General features: G+C 33.7%; 1 protein-coding gene across 7 annotated transcripts in view; it reads left to right on the top strand.

Annotated features, from left to right (window-relative positions):
* The window catches only part of LOC129240747 (uncharacterized), a 300,489-nt gene that overhangs the window by 254,607 nt on the left and 26,432 nt on the right, over positions 1-19,450 (top strand). The window lies entirely within an intron of this gene.

Here is a 19,450-nt window from a genome sequence, read left to right as displayed (position 1 = left end):
TCCTTTCACACGGACGGCATCACCCAGCCGCCTCAGTCGCTACAGGGTGACTCGTTTTACTATGTCACTATGTCACTCGTGGTTCATTCGAGCGAGCATTCAACCGTCTTCTGCGCTAGCAGGGACATACAACTTGCGTAGTATTTTCATCCCGAAAACCCCAAGAGCGGCTGTATCTGATTGGTTGACTGTCTAACGCCATAGAGAAGAATCAAGCGTCTTTTAGAGTGTTATTTTCGTAAGTCGAGAGAGGGCTTTACTACTCAATTGCGCACTTAGCCCAAAGTAGCACCTGTTGGCAGCAGTTATCCCTCGCTTGATTTCAAGGCTGACATCGTTGTTGCTGGTAACAGCAGAACCCAGATAAATTAAGCCCTTGACCGCAGCGAATTTGTAGGCTCTAACTTCGACCTGTGACTCAAGACGCCGCGCGACTCCCTGCAGGACGCCAGCATATACTTGGTTTTGCGCTCGTTTACCACCAGACCCAATCGTGCGGCCTCCTTTTCAATAGTCATAGAGCGCCGACAATACTCCGCTTGATGTGACCGAAGATGTCGATGTCATCAGTGTACTTAATGCCACTTCGTTTTACCCCCGCCCTGCGAACCACATTCTCCATAACAAAGTTAAAGAGATCGCATGGTAATGGGTTACCGTGTCTGGAACTTCGAACGATATCAAAAGGTTCGGTGCTGCGCAACGCATCAGTTTAGCAGGGGTACTGAATTCAGACGATATTGGTCGCGAATCGGGCTATCAAAGGCTGCCTTTTAGTCAACGGATAGGTGGTGCATCAGTCTCCATCGGTCTTCTTAGGGATCTTTGGCAGTGTGATTATTTGGTCTACTAGCCAAAGTAGGCGAAAATCTTCCTGTAGCTAGCACGGCCGGAATACAACCACCTGGGCAAATAATGACTGGATATAGATGCAGCAATGATTCAAGATGGGAAAGAACCAGCTCATGCTTGTTCGCGAAAATCTTGCTACGCAGGCACATCGTCGGGTTTACAAACTATATTTTATCTCTTCCCAGCCAGTAGTGTAAACTTGTAGTGGGCATATTGACAGGACACTGTCTCACTCCATCGTAAGCGGCCAAACTGAAGCTAGTGCGGAACAACACTAGCGATCGGAAATCTGCCACTGCCCTGCACTTAGCAAAACACGAATAAACGGCTTAGGTTCAGCAACATTTTTAATCTTAGAAAATGTGGCAGTTAAAAAACTTAGTAGACTACTTAAATTAATAGAGCTGTGTATTAACGACAAAAAAAGGGTTTTTAAAATCTCCAAGTAAACACTTGCTATCACTATGGATCGATCTCTGGTTTATGTGCGATCTACAGGATCAACCAAGTCCAGCCTAACCTAACGCAGATTTGGCCATCTGAAGTAAAATTGTTAGTGTAATCTCGACTAGCACGTCACCTGAGATTCGGCAGCAAAATTGTGGCACGTATTCTTGTACTCTGCCAATCAATCGTTGCCCAGACGTGTGGACTACGTTAATTTTTGTGCGGATATCACCAACACAATCTCAGTTTTGTCGTAAAAAAACGCTTTTATAACCCCTGTTGCATCAGCAAGCCAACTGAGAGTCGGTAGAATTTCTTGAGCGCCCGTGCACGGTCTGATGTTAGGCGAATATTCTGACCGCTTTTCACCACGGCTGCTGCCACCACTCAGCCGATTCAGCTGGTATGCCATGGCGTATGCGTGATTTTTCAATAACCAGCAAAGTAAAGCAAAGTATTTCGAATAATATTTTTTATTTCACCTTTTTAAACAACGCCAAATAGCGAAAATAACAATACAAACAAAAATAATAATAACTACAGAGAGAAATATTCTACATTACATTCGACGCAATGCATGTCATGTTAAATCAACTGCGAAACGTACATCTGCGCGCACTTTTCAAGAGAAGAACTTAACTAACTTTAGCAAGTTTTGCTTTTAGATCAGTAAATCTCGTTCTTTGACAGCGAAATGTAGTGGTTTTATGCAATTTATTTTCAAATGGGCTCCTCTGCTAAGGCATAAGCAATTTTACATATTTCACTAACCAGTAGCAGTAACACGTAGTGTCCAGCAAGCAAAAAAATCTAAACCGTCATAAGTGGTTTTGCCAAAAGTTCACTGATACGCATTTTCACGCATTTGTTTGATTGCTGGCGCCTGAAAATTTGCTGCCGCTGTCATCAATGCTGTTACTGCCTTTTCATGCAATTGCTCACGATTATGATGTTGCCACACTGCACGGAATGCTGTTGCATGTTATTGTGCATCTACAAAATTTTCCAATAGCTACGGCAACAGTAATAAACGATGAAGCAAAGCAATAGCAGCAGCTATAACAACAACAACAATAATGTCAACGCACAGTTGACACTACAACATAAGTACTGATGGCAAAGCTTGCGGAAAGCGGCAATGCCATGCGCCAATGCAGATATACGGACAAATGCTTGGTAGGAGGCTAGTAGCGCCTGATTATGGTTTTTGTTTCCAGCTGTCGCCTGACATTGTTCCTGTTATTTTTTCCATCCAGCCATTATTGTTAGTTGGCTTTAACACAGTATGCATTTGGTTATTTGAGTTGTTGTGGTGGACGTGTTGCTTTCCGAGTTGCCTAGATTTCATTCGACTTAATTTTTTGTTGTTTCCCGTTGATCCGCCTACTTTAGTTTTGCAGCTACTAACCATTTGTATGTTTGGAATATGAAATTTTAATTCGAACTTATCAATTTCAATTCATTAGTTCGTACTTTGAGGCGTGCAGTGTGCGGCTTAAAGAAATCGCCTTACATTTTTGCTGTCGCTTTCCTAAAATTCTTCGCTTGCGTTCTAACTGAATGTTATGGGTTTTTGCATTCGAATTTTTGTGCTCCTAATGTCTAAAGTGCAATGATGTGGTAAAATGAAAAATATGACCCAAATATTTTTTTACACATCCATTAGTGTTGATTAAAGTTAGTGGAAAATCTTGCGGGCTGGCTAACATACATACATAATTTTAAATGCAGCTTGCTTTGTGAATTTTACAATCATGCTATATTATTTCCTACCCTTCAAATAAATTCTCTTCCGACAACACAAACAATTTTCCTTTTCATTGGTTGAAATAATTTTTTAACTCGATTTTTCGCAACGACCTCCGGTGTTCTTGGGTGTGCTTTGAATTTGAATAGCTAGATGTCACACAGAACTAAATTCGATAATTTTATTGTGACACGCAGAGATATAACCGTGCTGAAAATATGACCGTTTTTGTAAAAAAATATTCTTTGTTAACAATTTGAAAGCAACTTGTACTGCATCTCTACTGTACTTGCGGTCTGGTCAAGGAGCCAGGTACGATGCTCACGCGATTGGTCCGCTCTTCGTGATAGTAAGCGTAGATTAAAGCCGTACCTAAAGTTTTGGTGCGCTTCACCGTCTCATCTCTTAAAAGTTGTTAAGGCGACATTTTTTTTCTTAAAAAGGTTTTGTGTTTTTGGAACTAAATTCGTGGCAAGAATAAAGTTCTTTAAAAAAACAAAATAAGTGAAACTTAAACAAGAAAACTTAAATAAATGGGAAAAAGGAAAACATTCTTTTAATTATATAAAACAAAAAAAAAAAGGAAAAATAAAAATTAAAAAGAAAATCTAAGAAAGCTACCAAATTAAAATATAAAAATTTAATAAAAAGAAAACTCAATTTGATAAAATTGGGCGAAACAAATTCATTGGAGAAAACCGAAAAACTGATTTCAGTAAATAAAAATAATTTAAAAAAACAAAAATATCATTAAAAGATAAAACAAAGTTCATTTGGAAAAAATAAAACTTAGTTTAAAAAAAAATCATTTAAGAAAAAAGTTCATTTTAAAAACTAAAATAATAATTAGTTTAAAAAAATAAAAACCAATGAAAAAATTAATTAAAAAAAAAAGTTAATAAAAAAAAGTTAATAAAAAAGATATATATAGCGGGTGATTTTTTAAGAGCTATAGGAAAGTTTTTCACAAAAACACATGTAAAGTTCAGAAAAATGCATGAAATGTTTATTTAAATCGATGGTAGAGTCCATATAATTTAATGTTTAAAGATTATTTCATGCAAATGTTGACCGCAACTGCGCTTCAAATGGTCCATCCGCTTAGTCCAATTTTGGCATACTCTTTCCAAAGTTACGGCCGATATCTCACATATAAATGCTTTAATATTGTCTCCCAATGCGTTAATTGAAGCCGGCTTCCCTGAATAGACATGGGCTTTAACATAGCCCTACCAAAAATACTCTAAAGGCGTTATATCGCACGATCTGGGTGGCCAATTGACAGGTCCCGAACGTGAAATAAAATGTTCACCGAACTCGCCTCTCAACAAGTCCATTGTTACGCGTGCTTTGTGGCATGTGACACCGTCTTGCTGAAACCACATGCCCTGCAAGTCCAGCTCTTGCATTTTGGGCAAAAAAAAGTTGGATATCATTTCACGGTAGCGCTCACCATTCACAGTTACGTTACGATTCGCAGCATCTTTGAAGAAGTACGGTCCAATGATACCTCCAGCCCATAAACCGCACCAAACTGTGAGCTTTTCTGTTTTCTGGATACATTGGTAGCTCTTGCAATTCTTCTGGCTGATCTTCTCTCGAAAATCCACAATTCTGCTTATTTACGTACCCATTAATCCAAAAATGAGCTTCGTTGCTGAATACAATTTTTTGACTTTAAACTTTCTTAACAGAACACGCATTTTTATAATAAAAATCAATGATTTGCGAGCGTTGTTCGTTTGTAAGACGATTCATGGTTAAATTATAGGCCAAACTGAAGATGTTTGACAGTGAAACAAAACACGAAACGTGCGTCAGGTGTTTAAACCAACTGTTTAAAAAGATAATAGCTAAAAAATCACCCTTTGCTTTTTAAATTAAATAAATAGATAAAATGTTAAAAAAAGTGAACAAAATTGTATGCTACATTTTTAAGTAAAGATAAATTTAAAAAACAAAACCAAAAAATTTGAAATAAAGGGTCTAAAAGGCAAACACTTAAACAAAAAAATTGTCAAATGCAACCAGATTAAAAAACATCTAGTTTAATACAATAACAAAAAGATTTAATTAAAAAAATTAACAAACAAATTATTTTATTAAATTAGAAAAAAATTTTTTTTAATTTTACTTAAAACAAAATTTTTTTTAAATTTTAAAATAAATTTCATTAAAATCTTATAATTTAATTTTAAATAAATTTAATAAAACTTTTTTTTAATATATTTTAAAATTTACTTTAATTTCAGTTAATTAGTAAAACTTTTCTATTGTGGAGCAGCTTTAGGAATCTAAGGTTACTGCTTTTTAGGCTAATGAATAAACATTTTTTTAAATAAAGTGAAAAAGTGAATAAAAAGAGTTTAAAAAGCTAAGAATTAAAAAAAAAATCTTAAAAAGCAACCAGATTAACAAAAAATCTAATATAATTTAATACAATAAAAAAAAGGTTTAATTTAAAATATTAAAAAAAATATTTTATTAAAATACGAAAAAAAAAAATTTAAGTAAAAGTTAAAAATTTAATTTAAGAAAAAATTTAAAAAATCGAAGAAAAATAAACTAAATGCGTATATTTTTTTTATTAAAAAGAAATTCCGGTCTCATAAATATGGTATTTATGTTTTATATGCAAATATGCACTGAAAATTGATATTTCCACTTTACTTTTTGGTCACACTGACATACATACCTATACTCCGTATAATCGCTAGCCTTTTCAGCTTGTTGGCTAACAACTGCAATGATATTAGTAAAGTTCGTTATGGTTAGCGGTTTATAACTGAATAAGTAGCAATTGAATCAAATGAACTGAAGCGGGCGTACTTTATATTTTCTCACTCTACTATCGCCAGTCAGGACGCGGATATGTTTGTTGGAGCTGCGTCATACTTCACCTTGGTTTTGCAATTTTGATGGCATGACGCCATACCCACTTGGCTTGCTTTGCAAGACCTTACCTATATTTAGAAACGAAATGCAGCACCGCGCATAAAATTGTTGCAATTTCGAGCAACATTTCGCTATTTAAAAATTCCAGTGTGGCATTGAAACTACAGCAGTTTACCTCCTTCCTTTACACATTTTATCTGCTATACCGTTTTTTTTTTTCACACCTTTTTTCTGGCCACTCCCGCCTATTAACATTTAAATGATTTTTCCATTTAGATAAAATTCACTTCATTTCTTCCCCATTAGTTTCGCTTATATTTCTTACTATTTGTAAATAATTTATTAAATGATGACTGCATGACGTCATTAACACACACTTACTCGTACAAATGTGCATATACGAGTATACTAACCTAGCCAACTTAGTACTACACATTTCGATACCCCCTTCACATTGCACTCGAACCGAAAGTCTGAAAATATTTGGTTCGTATTGAAGCGTGATGGGTGGATTGTAGTCGCATATGCCATTTCATTGTGTCAAGGGAGTATGAAGGACATCTACATATATACACTCCCATAGTGCGCTCCTTGTAACCTTGTACTGCATTTTGAATTCCATTTTGTAATCTACTTGCTGCTCTACTCGTTGTGTGACGTAGTGCCGACGGAATATGCAATAGTAAGCGGCCTTGCTGCATACATTTTGGCGCCTCCCACCCTTGCATAGAAGTCTGCTACTGCAGTGAGCACGACTTTTGCTCTCCAATGCGCTCTTAGTGTTGCCAAATGAGCGCATACTCAATTGCCTATTCGCGTTGAGTGCACACTCAGAATTGCGAAGGCGAGTGTAAAATGAATGAATGAATGAAACTCATAAGCAAGCAATGCAAGTTGGGCTGGTATGAAAGGGAAATGGCAATAAGATTGAGATAGAAATTAGTGTAAACCTGAGTGCGATGTTAAGTTTGGTGAGTGCTTTGATGAGTATTTGTAAACCAGGTGGTGAATTGAAGTGGTGTTTTTTAAATGTTTCCCTTCTTGTTTTGTGTCATCTTAGTTTATCCTTTATAAAGTTTTAATAGGGATTACACCATTTTTATTTATATTTAACTGTTGTAAATTGAAAATGTAAAGTTGTTTGTAGACATTTACACAAGCCAAGCAATGAAGCGTGTAACGGACAAAATAAGCATTTTTATCACTCAAAATAATTTTTTTTATTTAGTAAAAAAGTTGTACAAAAACAAATTGTGCGCCCCCTTGTATATCGAACAGTCATTCAGTTTTACGTTCAGCAGGACTTGCAGTCGGCCTTGTCTTTTAGTTTTTTTTTTTTGTTTTTTATTGTTAGTTTTCTCATGTTTGGTGTCATCGCAATAGAATTTCGTTTCAAAGTTTTTACTATTTTTTCATGAATTTTTTTTTTTTTTATATTAAATTTTTTGTTTTTATGTAACAAAAAATTGTTAATGGTCATTAAGAAATCGTCCCCTTAGTATAACAATAGCCTATGTGCTCATAGGCTATTATTTTTTTATTGAATTTTCGGATTCTCCATCGTCGATTGTATATGTGGTCAAAATTTTGTCAAATTCTAGTTCCACAAAGTGGGTCAAAACGTCAGTCCAAAAATAATAAATATTTACAGACATAACGAGATTTGAGTGAGAGCTACTTTCGACAAAAAGTTTGAAATTCATTTTCTCAAAACATCAAAAAATTTATAGGCTATTTTAATACTAAGGGGACGAAATGGTCAAGTTTCGAAGTTTTGAAATAAAAACAAAAAACAAAAAGCAAAAAAAAATTCTAAACAGCACAGAATCGACTTATCGCTTTGACATGTGCGACCATGGCAGAAATACGAAAAAAAATTCAACACATTAGATTTTAAAATTTTAAAACTGTTTTTAACCATAAATTGTTTAAAAATCGGGGTTTTATTTAACTATTGATTGTATTCGCAGTTCATGGCATGCACTCGTGGCCACGAAAACCTTACCACCCCTCGCATTTTGCACTTTTTCCCCAAACACTGCGGTTTAACTTACCAAATCTTTCTGAAAGTTAGGACATCTACAAAATAGAAAATAATGCTTTATAAATGAACATTTTTTGAGCCAAAAATTATTAATTTTTGAACTATGAAGAAGATTTTTCGGTTGTGAGTTGTAAGCGAATTTTTATAATGCATTAAAATTTTTTCAGCATCTGCTTAACTTTTGCGTTTATTTTCGATATAAAAAAATTGATAAATATTTTAGTAAGTACTCTAATATGCAGTGGAACCGCCTTTGGTGGCAATAACTATGTACTTGGGCTCGAGCAGGCATTGAAGCAACGAGAAGAATTTCAAGAATTTCGTTTGGAATTTCCTGCTCCCATACCTTGTTGAATACTTCAGTTCAGTTCTGTCTTAGAGTTCTTGGTCTATGCTGGGCATATCGAAATAACTCGCAGCGATCTCACCTCGACTCAATTGAGGAAATCATCAAAGTGGAAATCACTAACTTTGGCACTATGCGCCACATAATTGGCGTTTAAGCAAATAATAATAATAATAATCCATCGTGTAAAAAGAGAATTAGGTGCACTTACATTTCTTGCCAATATAAAATTTGAGGTACATGCAAAGGCCAATATGTTAAAGAATATCTCTGTCAAATTTTTATTTGATATCTTGGTTACTTTTTGCGTCGTTTTGTATTCGACAGCGCGGAAAAAAACGTATTTCGAGAAAATCCCGATTAAAGCTTTCGTTCTTAGTCATCTTTCGTTCGACGCTTATCACTTCACTGACTTTATAGAGACTCTTTAGACTTTCTATTAAGCTTAAGGGGTAACACCACTCTACACGCGTAAAATAAACACGATTTTTAAAGAATTTTTTTGTATAGAAAGAAAGGGAAAACAATCACTCTGATTTGGGAAGTTTTTACTTATATACTAAAATACAAAACTACAAAGTTTGATCGAAAAATTTTACAAAATGGCGGTATTGGAGACATTTTTGTAATGTGGTTTCTCTTGAAGGAGCTCCGCGGCACGCAGCACAGAGGGTGCAAATTTTAATCTGGAACAAGGAAATTTGTTTTTTCTTAATCTAGATAAGAATAGCTAGAGAAACACGTAGGGGATTTAAAAAATATTTATTTTTGTAGAATTAGCAAGCATTTGAAGAAAAAAACTCTATTTTGGACTAAAAAAACGGCACTTAAATAATTATAACAATCGTTTAAATTAACCTATCGAAAATCCCCTACGCTCTTCTCTTAAGAAGGTTATTATACAGACGTAGTGAAAAACCTGATTAAAAATATTTAAAATTGTTTGAGTTATGCTGCGTGCCAATTTCAGAAAACGTGTTTTGAGAAAAACGCGTTTAAAGTTTGGAAATTTGGAGAAATCGTTAGGTAGCAGTCACTAACGCTTGGTTAAAAGCTTAAAATATTTATGAAATAAACTTCGGTAACGTATAAAACTTTTTGTTCTGTATTTTAAAAGGTTCAAAGAATTTTTTAAGCTTATAAAAAAAAAATCAATTTTTTGAAATTTCTACAGTGGTGTTACCACTTAAGGCACCTTTCTGGTCTAGCGACGTGGAAACTGAAGGCGCTGAAAATTGAAGAAAAACAATCAGTATCAATTGAAAATCGTTTTTATTCATTAGATCAATTCTTTATTTACAATACAAAAAAAAAAAAAATTTCAATGACATTAATAAAAAAATTGCTTCCCCTAACGTAACACATGCTACTGGCGCAACTGGTTGGGCTGCTCAGGTACGTCTGAAAAAAAAATTCGGCCGGTTATTCAACAGGAGATATGTCGCTATGGTGGGTAGCAGATTTACAAAAACAAAAAAAAAAGTGTAGATATTTTATCTGTTTATTGGAAAACAAAAAAAAAAAGGTTTTTTTCATGTTCTCGTTCTTGAACAAATCAGAAAAATTGATTATAAAATTATGGGCGTCGTACTCCAAACCGGTCTCGTTTTAAAGGATTGTAACGTCTAAACTAGGACGAATTTCAATATAAAAATTTGCATGTAAAGGGTGGTTGAATTTTAAGGGCCGATGATAATGTGAACCACACATAAACGTCAACGACACCGTTGGACTTCTTTCTTTGGGGTTATATGAAAGAAAAGGTGTACGTCGATAAGCCAGCAACAATTCAAGAGCTAAGGATGAGATAATTCGGTACATTAACGGCATAGAACCTCAATTATGCCTCAGCGTCATCGAAAATTTGGACCATCGGATGGAGGAGGTGTGCCGCGGTGGCTATTTGGCCGATATTTTGTTCCATACGTAATTGAGCCATACCAATATTATCATAATAAAGAGAAATGACAATAATTTCCTAAAAAAATTTTATTCTATTCAAAATCAACACCACCCCTTGAAACTGAACCACTCTTTATATTTTTGAAAGTTTCAACTATCATAACATGAAACAAAAGACGATTTTTTCGAAATTCTTGACCAGAAAAGTACCTTAAAACTTTGAAAACATATTCTCTAAATTGTAAATGAATTTTTAAAACAAGAAGCAAAACATGGAAAATTTTAAAGCGCTGGAGGAGGGGAAGCTTTCTCTCTCTTCTTAATATCCAATCACCTTTTACTTTAGTTATAGCCAAGTTATACGTTACTATGTGAGTGTCTGCTTATTGGCGTCAACTAATATTGCTGCCTCAATGCCTCTAATCGTATAATAATGCAAACTGCAGACTTTCTCGCGTGGCCTCACACCTCGTACAAATATAGTTAGTACCCATTTGTCCAGTTCGCTCTTTTGATATTTACATTTGTATTTGTATTTGTATTTGCTTTCTTTTTTTTTGTTTGCATTGTTTTCCACTACATTTTATTTTGCGTTTTTGCGTTTTCTTCATCAAGCCCTTGCCCTGCGCGTGTACTGCCACATTCATGAAAATCCTATAGCATATTTTTGTATTGTTTGCTTTTTTGTTTCATTCTTTTTGTCCATTCGTTTGCTTCGTTTTTGTTTGCTGACATTCTATAGCGCATGCATATGCATATTGTTGTTGGTCTTACACATATGTAAATTAATTAAAAATGTATGACAAAATAATTACAGTTGACCTTGTTTTAGCGCGTATGCATTCGTGTGTGTGTGTGTGAGTGTGCTAGTGTGTTCTTCTTCTGCGCTCATTTATATGCGCTCGCGCCATTTCCCCATTTCTTCTGCCCGTTTGCCTTCATTTGCCATTTTAATTTCGTTATTGCTTCCATGGCTCACAAAACTCGTATCCTTCACACATACATACATGCATACATATCTGCATATGCTAAGAGCGATATCAAAACACTCCACTTTTAGTGTCGTTTGCGCCTTTTGCGTGCTCGTTCTTGCGCTGTGCTGTCCGACTGAGTGCGATTTTCGCGAATTTTTGTTTTGTCAAGTTTTAATATTTTACTGCATTTGTTTGGTGGTGAAAATATGAATTTCACTTTGTTCACAAATGGAATTTTGCATTAGATTAATGCTGCAACGTGGTTTTTGAGGTGACAGCATATTTGTGGATGCGGACAGGGATATATATGTGTACATACATGCAAACGTACATAGTACGACTGTATCGATAGCGTGGCGATACGGTGGCGTATGAGTAATACACTTTGATTACTCATACGACCTGTTTAACGTGTGGATATTCGCGTTCGACACTAAATTTTCTGGTATTTTAGAAACAAAATTGTTGTTGGGTGAATTGTTTTTTCGTTGCTTTTTTTTGGTTTTTATTTTTTTCTTGCTTTTGTTTTTGTTTTTGCTTTATTTATTATTAATTGTTTGGAATATATGTGACTGGTAATCTATTATGAAAATTCCGTCATACTACTATGTTGTTTGGTGAATAAGCAATTCCAGACATGCAACCTGCTTTTATGCGCTTGTGTCGCCATCACTCTCACCCTCACCGCTATTGCGGCAGTTGGTTTCATTGCGCCTATTTGTCATTATTAAAAATTTAGTTGTGCTCGTAATTGGATACTTTAGTTGTCGGTTAGACGTTTGTTGGAGTATTTAATGGCCATATTTTGCGTCTCGCAATCGAATACATGGTGCCATTTGGCGTCGGCGTGTGCTTATAAACACATAATGTGGCACAGTGTATTGTTTTTCAAAAGATATTGATGAAAAATAAGCATGAGAAAGCAATAAAACATTAAAAAAATTAAATACCTTGTGAGCCCGAAAAAATGGACGATTGTTATAATTTTTTTTAAATATGTTTTAGAACTTTTATTCAAATGAGGCATTTATTATACTGAAGGGTAACTCTCGAAGAATACATTTTTGTGTTTTTATTTAAAAAAATGTTATTATTTATTGTTGATATTGCCCCTCCCCCGAAACGCCGTTTTTTAGCCGTTTAGGCTTGAGGTGATCACGGTAGCGCATAAGCAGCTCAACTGAAATCAAAAAAAAAAATAAATGATTATTGTAGAAAAATGTTTTTTAGTGAATCCGAACGGTTTATTTACCCAAAAAAATTTGTCTCTATATGAAAACCGCTTTGCACCAAAAAAAAAAACCATTTTTGAGGGGTTGAAAAGTTAAAAAAAAATTAATTCCAGCGAACTATGCAAATATTTACAAAAAGTGAACCGTTCAGATTCACGAGGTTGTAACTTCGAATAATTAAAAAAAAATTTATGCAAATCCCCCAAATTGGGGGACATCAGAATTCGTTTTAGAGGTATGGTTCCTTCGGCAAAGTTTCTTATTTTCATCCCTAGAATATGATTTTCACAGAGCAATGGGCGATTTTTTTGCCTCTCCACAAATCGACCCGGCCTACCATACAGTTACAGAAAATGCTGCTGGATTGACACTCCTTGACCGGATATAAATCCGTGTCATCCGTTAACGTTGAACTGACTACGAACTATGGTTTGGGTTCGGCTCCAATGTCATCCATATTTCATAGCCAGTTACCATTTGCTTCACAAATGGGTCGACTCCAAAAAGCAACGGTATTTTGTGGTCACTTGAAACTTGCACTATTAAAATTAAATGAGCTAAAAAACTGCATATCCAGAAAAATTCTGGTTACACAGTTGAAAGTTTTGATGAAATTTTGGAAAATTATTCAAGAATTTTGCACAAGGGGTGAACTATATTTTCTATAAAAAAAGTATTGTATGTTTATATTTCTGCAACGGGATGTACACGAAGTGATAGTGGTTAGCCCTTTTCTGGCTAATCTTGAATTCATAGGCATATAAAGGAAATCAAATGCCTTTGGCGTTTATTCTTTACATTTATTATTCTGCAGCCCACTGTGCATTGCTCGCATTTCGGCGTTAGCCACGTCATTACAAGCAAAGTATTTCAAATTTTTACTCTACTTACAAATTGGTTTTTTTTATATAGCGTTCGTGTGCGCAGGTGGTTTAGAGGCGTACAGTGTCATGGAGCTTGGGCACTTAAGTGCTTGGTGGTTGTGTGGTATTGTGGTTACCTTTCAATTGATAGCGAATGTTATTATTAGCATTGCTTGCTCGCGTTGTGGTACGAACTGACAATAATCAACACACACACACACATATGTGCTGTAATAAATAAAATTTAAATAGTTTTAAAAATGAGAATAAAATTTAAACTGATTTCTTTGCCCCAGGCATAACGTTCGTGCCGCAGGCTATGCAATGGTTGCATTTTAGCTGAAGTGGCACTTCTGCGTGCGTCAGAGATATGTATGTGTATGCGTTGGGCAAATATTGTCGAAATGGCTGCCAATGTTGATAGCAATCAGTGCAGTGGCCCAAATGTGCTGCTCATAACTTGTCCAAGTCCAATTATGTCAGTTGGCAGGCCGATTGGCCGGCTGGCAGTTTTGATTGGCTGACCTTTGGTTGTGTGCGCAGGAATGTAGGCATCACGCCAGCCAGATGCTTGTACAAAAAAAAAAAAAAACAGAAAGAAGAACGCCAGTCAAGGGTTCACCTGCTTGCGTGTTCATTAAATCGTGCAAACACTCCGTGTTATCTTTACTTCTTTCACTTGACTGAATAGTTGCAATTAATGGGCATTTATTGGACGTCTATCTGCTTATACATCCGCAACCCGCTCGCTTTGTGCTTTAAAGTGCATACACTTAAGGACAAAATAATATAATCACGATCGTTGTGAAAGTTTTGACTACTTTTCTTTGCTGTTTTTAGAACTCGCATAATAAAGCGAAAGTTCAAGATCGCTAGAAAATCGCGTTAGTTTTTGAAAATTTCTTTTGCACGGAATTAATTTTGAACGGAAGTCTTTTATATGCAAAAAAAATAATTGAATTGTAAATATATGCAGAGCTTTTCTATAGACCTTGATATAAAAGTTGAAAAGTTTGGAAAATTTTTTTTTTCAAAATTTTTTTAAGTTTTGCAAATTTTATATAAAATTTGACACTTTGATTTATATAAAATTTGTTATAGAAACGGTTCCATTTTTATAATAACATAACCAAATTAAAGAAAAATAAATAATTAAAAAAAAGAAAAATTAAAAAAAAGAATAAAAAAAAATTAACAACAATAATTAATAAAAAATTTAAAAAATCTAACATATTAAAAAGAAATAAATAAAAAAAATAAGTAAAAAAGAACTAAAAAAATGGTAAACAAAAATTATAAAAAAAATAAACAGAAAAAACTAAAAAGAAAATTAAAAAAAAAACTGAAATTGAAAATAAAAAACATTTCAAACGAAGAAAAATTAAAAAAAAGAAAAAAAGCATTAAAAAAACGGGAAAATTAAAAAAGAAAAAAAAAAGAAAAGTTAAAAATAATGAAAATTAAAAAAAAAATAATTAAAAATAAATAATTAAAAAAAAAATTTAAAAACAGAAAAATTAAAAATAATGAAAATTAAAAAAAAAAAATAATTAAAAATAAATAAATAATTAAAAACAATAAATTAAATTCTCGAAACGAATTAATATTTTGGACCAAAATCTATAATAAAACTCTCGGTTAGGTGGGGAAATCCTATAAAATAATGAGCTCTAGGGCAACACAACGGACCCAACTTGCGGTCTATGTGGCACTCCGATGCGGGGTCACCCTAAAACCAACCAACCAACCAAAAACAATAAATAATTAAAAAAATTAAACAAAAAAGAAAAATTAAAAAAAGAATTATAAAAAAACAATTATTAAAAAAATAAAATTGAAAAAAAAATTATGAAAAAAATAAAATTGAAAAAAAAAATTAAAAAAAACATGTTTAAGTATTAAAACAAAAAAAAACATAAAAATTACAAATAATGAAAATTAAAAAAAAAAAAATTAAAATATATTAAATGAATAATGAAAAACAATAAATAATTAAAAAAATTAAACAAAAAAAGAAAAATTAAAAAAAAACTGATAAAAAAAAATTATAAAAAAAAATTGTGAAAAAAACAAAATTATAAAAAAATAAAAAAACATTAAAAAGTGCTCAAGTATTAAAACAAAAAATTTTAAATATTAAAAAAAAGAAATAATTAAAAATATAGAAATTAAGAAAATTCAAAAGCAAAAAAGAAAAAAATGAAAAATTAAATTTAATAAAAAGAAAAACTAAAGAAACATTAAAAAAAGGAATGTCACAAAAACAAACCTAGAAATTAGAAAAAAGAAAATAGAAACGTTTAAAAAAAGAAAAATTAAAAATTATGAAAATTAAAAAAAAAAGAATTAAACACGAAAAGAAAAATTGAAAAAAATTATAAAGAAATAAAATTAAACAAATTAAAATTAAAAAAATTAAAATTAAAAAAAAAAAAAGATATAAAAATTTGAAAAACAAAAATTTTAAAAAGAGGAAATTTAAAAACAAGTTAAAAAAAATGAAGAAAAAAAGTTAAAATAAAAGTTAACAAAAAAAAAAAAACAAAAAACAAGTGAAAAATAGTGAAAACTAGCCAAAAGATCGCCATTATATTTTTTTTGTCCAAAAATGTGCATTTATATATTTATTCCATAAGTCACAAAAGATAATTATTTGCCATCTCGGGAAACACATATAACTTAACTAATTATATAAATGTATAAGGTGTCCATTTGAATACACTGCCGGTACAGTTGGTTTTCCTGCAGTAAACCAAGCGATTTCCGCGTATTTAAAGCTGTACGGTAAAGCGCGTGTCTGTCTGACCGTCATTTTCTCTTTGTAATAAATATTAATGCCGTTACAAAGTTTTTCAGCGTCGCAAATTTTCATTGTTCACTCAATTTGCTAGTGTTCGGTGTACACGCGTGTGTGGGTGTGGTTTGTGGGTGTGTATTTGTGTGATTGGTAAAGCACCGACTAGGCGTTTAATTTGCCGTCAGCGCGCCTCAGCAATGATGTTACGCCCGTAACGCTGTTTCTGATTATTTATTATTTAATTTAATGTTTTGTTTGTTTTTGAAGTTTTTTGATACTTCACTAGCCACTGTAAATCAAAGGCAATGAACGTAGTTTTTCTCTACAATTAATGTCATATTTTTATGCCCTCGAGCAGTAGTGTACACAAGGCTAGGCATTACAATTATGTTCATATAACGGCGGTATGCCACGGAATACAGGAGTTGAAATACATTTTTTTTTTTTTTTTGAAATTTCAGGGACTTGAAATTTACCGACTTTATTAGAGCTATGCTGTAGTGGATTTTTTTGTTTGTTAGAATTCTATGTAGAATCCGAATCTGCTAAGGAAAAGTGGGAAAACATAATTTCTGGAACTCTATTTTCGGCATAGCCCTCAAAGACGTCTTCGATTTTTCCATTACGTCCTTTCGGCTCTTAACACGCATTCCTCGTAATGGGTTTTTGACTTGATCAAAAACTAAAACACAAAAAAACAAAAAAACCGCTGGAAGACATATCAGCTGGATTAATGTGAATTCGTTGACTCTTGGATGGTATTTGTTTTGTTTTCGGTAAAAAATTCACATTAAATAATGGCACTGTGGGACGATGCATTATCATGTTGCAAAATGCATGAGTTGTTTTCTAACAAATCTTTTCTTTTTTGGCGAATTATTTCACGTAAATGTCTCATAACGCACGAATAATAGTTCTTATTAACTGTCCGATCTTCTGGAAAAAACGCATGGTCTACAGTAACGTTACAATACACGCGTTACTACAATAGCGGGCTTCAAATGTGTTTGTATTTTATGCTATATTATTACGTATTTCGAAGTGGCACACAAGCAATGTGCAATATTACAAAATGGCTGGATAAGAAGGCACTTTAAGGCACTCGCCTCATTTGAAATAGTTTTTTTGGGGTGTTGCTTCAAAAGCGTGTAAAACGGAAACGAAAAGCGATTTTTTATTTTTGTTTGAGTATTTTATTTTGTGATCCATTGTTAAAAAATACAAATTTTTGTTTGACCATACGAGGTTCGTTCAAAAAGTTGTCAGGCTTCAAAAAATGGTCTTCTAAAAAACGGTATGTCACTGGTGACACGGATTCCGGTACTCACAGTGGTTTGAAATCGAAAACACAAAAAGGTTTTTGTTCAGTATGAATGTCGTTATCGTGTGAACTACGATCTTAAAAAAAAAAAGTTGACAAAGTGGCGGACGTTCAAAGATGAAAACCCGTTTTTGTTTTTTACTTTAAAGGTCCGAAAAAAAATAGTAAATTTTTTCCTCCCGGCTGGTCGTAGTTCGCACGATAACGACATCAATTCTACGCCATTTAAATTTTATTTCAACAAAATCGGTTCACCAGAACCGGCAATATCTGTGTCCATTGTCCATTGTGAAGACCATTTTTGAAAGCTGATAAATTTTTGAATGAACCTAGTATGGCCAAGAAAAAAATTGTAATTTTTAACAGTGAACAAAAAAATAATGTACTGACAACAAAAATTAAACATCTTTTTTAGCACCATTTCAAATAAGGCGAGGGCCTTAAAGTGAGGAATAATTCAAAAACTTTAACAAATTTTTGTGGGTACGGAAATATGTATGTCAAAGTAAGTTGGTATGTTAAGGATTAGACTAATTGAGAAAATGGATCCTACTGCCGTAATTTTGTTTTGTTAGTAAGTCCTATGTAATTCTGTACGTACAGGGTGGGCCATCTTTTATGTCGGTATGAAAACATTGAATAACTTTGACAACTGATTTGTATAAGTGAGGTATTTTTATTTGGTTTGGTTATTTAAAGTTTATTAAAACTAATTTTTGTCTACAATATCAATCAAGTGGCCACCTTTATTAGCAATCATAAACTGCGATCTGTTTTCTGCGTTTGTCATCACCTTGTCAAGCATTCCGGGTTTTATAGCGTCGATTTCGGCACGAATGTTTGACTTTAGCTGGTCAATAGTCTGCAGCTTGTTGGCGTAAACCTTACTTTTCAGATAATCCCACAAAAAGAAGTCCGGGGGCGTTAATTCAGGTGATCTGGGGGGCCAGTCGATAGACTTCGTGGCAGAAATTCAATTGTTGCATTCGCAGTGTGGCATGGCGCACCGTCTTGTTGAAACCAGTAACCGTCTAAACCTTTCATACGCATTTGCCGGCAGACATATGAGCCAACATCCATCGATATCGGTTTCCAGCGACCATTCCGTTTTCTCGGTAAAAATATGGTCCTCCAAGTTCATTGGAAGATCTTGGTCTGGTGCTCAAAAAATTCGACACCAAACGACGAATAGTATTGTCAGACGGTGCTCGTCTTGAGTTAGAACGATAGAACGACTATTTTCGATGCATAGCGTCACTCTTTCAGCGCGTTGTTTCGGTGTAAAGCGATCCACCACAAGTTATTCAGCGTTTACATACCGACATAAAAGATTGCGCACCCTGTATAACCCATAAAAGTGGAACTATTCTAATTAATTACAAGGTGGCGCAAAATCGGAAGATTTATAACTTTTCCAAATGGCGTCGTACGTCAATCACATTTGACACTACTGAAGTATACAGCTGCATTATACAGACAGACAAGCAATGGAGTGCGTGATAGTCAAAATAAATTTCCATCAGCCAATTTTTTTTTTTATTTAGTAAAAAAGTTACTCAAAAATAAATTGGATGACTAAATTTGCGCCACCTTGTACTTCCTGCTAAGTTAGTGTGAAGAAATATATTAATGCTACATATTTTCATTTATTTATTTGCCTGAATTAATTTTATTTAATGCTCTGTAAACTATTCTATTTATTCCTGAATTTTGACTTTTTATATTTTCATCGAATTTGTGTGCGTACTACGTTGCAACTACATATACTCCTACTACTACTACTACAAATACTGCTTGTTTATGTATGTGTATGTGCGCTACGTATATCGTATGGCTTGGCTTAAATTTCATTTGTGCCGTCAAATGCATTGCGAACATCTCATTTGGTGGCACATCTCAATCTCATGCATGACTATTTCCCTGTTCTGTTGCTGATTTTGGCTGCATTGCTTGCTTGCTTTGCGTCCTGCCCTCTGATTCTGTCATTGCCATTGTCATAATCGCCATAATGATTTGAAATGGCTGCAACA

The sequence above is a fragment of the Anastrepha obliqua genome, chromosome 3 (assembly GCF_027943255.1).
Source record: "Anastrepha obliqua isolate idAnaObli1 chromosome 3, idAnaObli1_1.0, whole genome shotgun sequence".
Taxonomy (NCBI): Eukaryota; Metazoa; Arthropoda; class Insecta; order Diptera; family Tephritidae; genus Anastrepha; species Anastrepha obliqua.
This window is presented reverse-complemented; position numbering and strand designations above follow the sequence as displayed.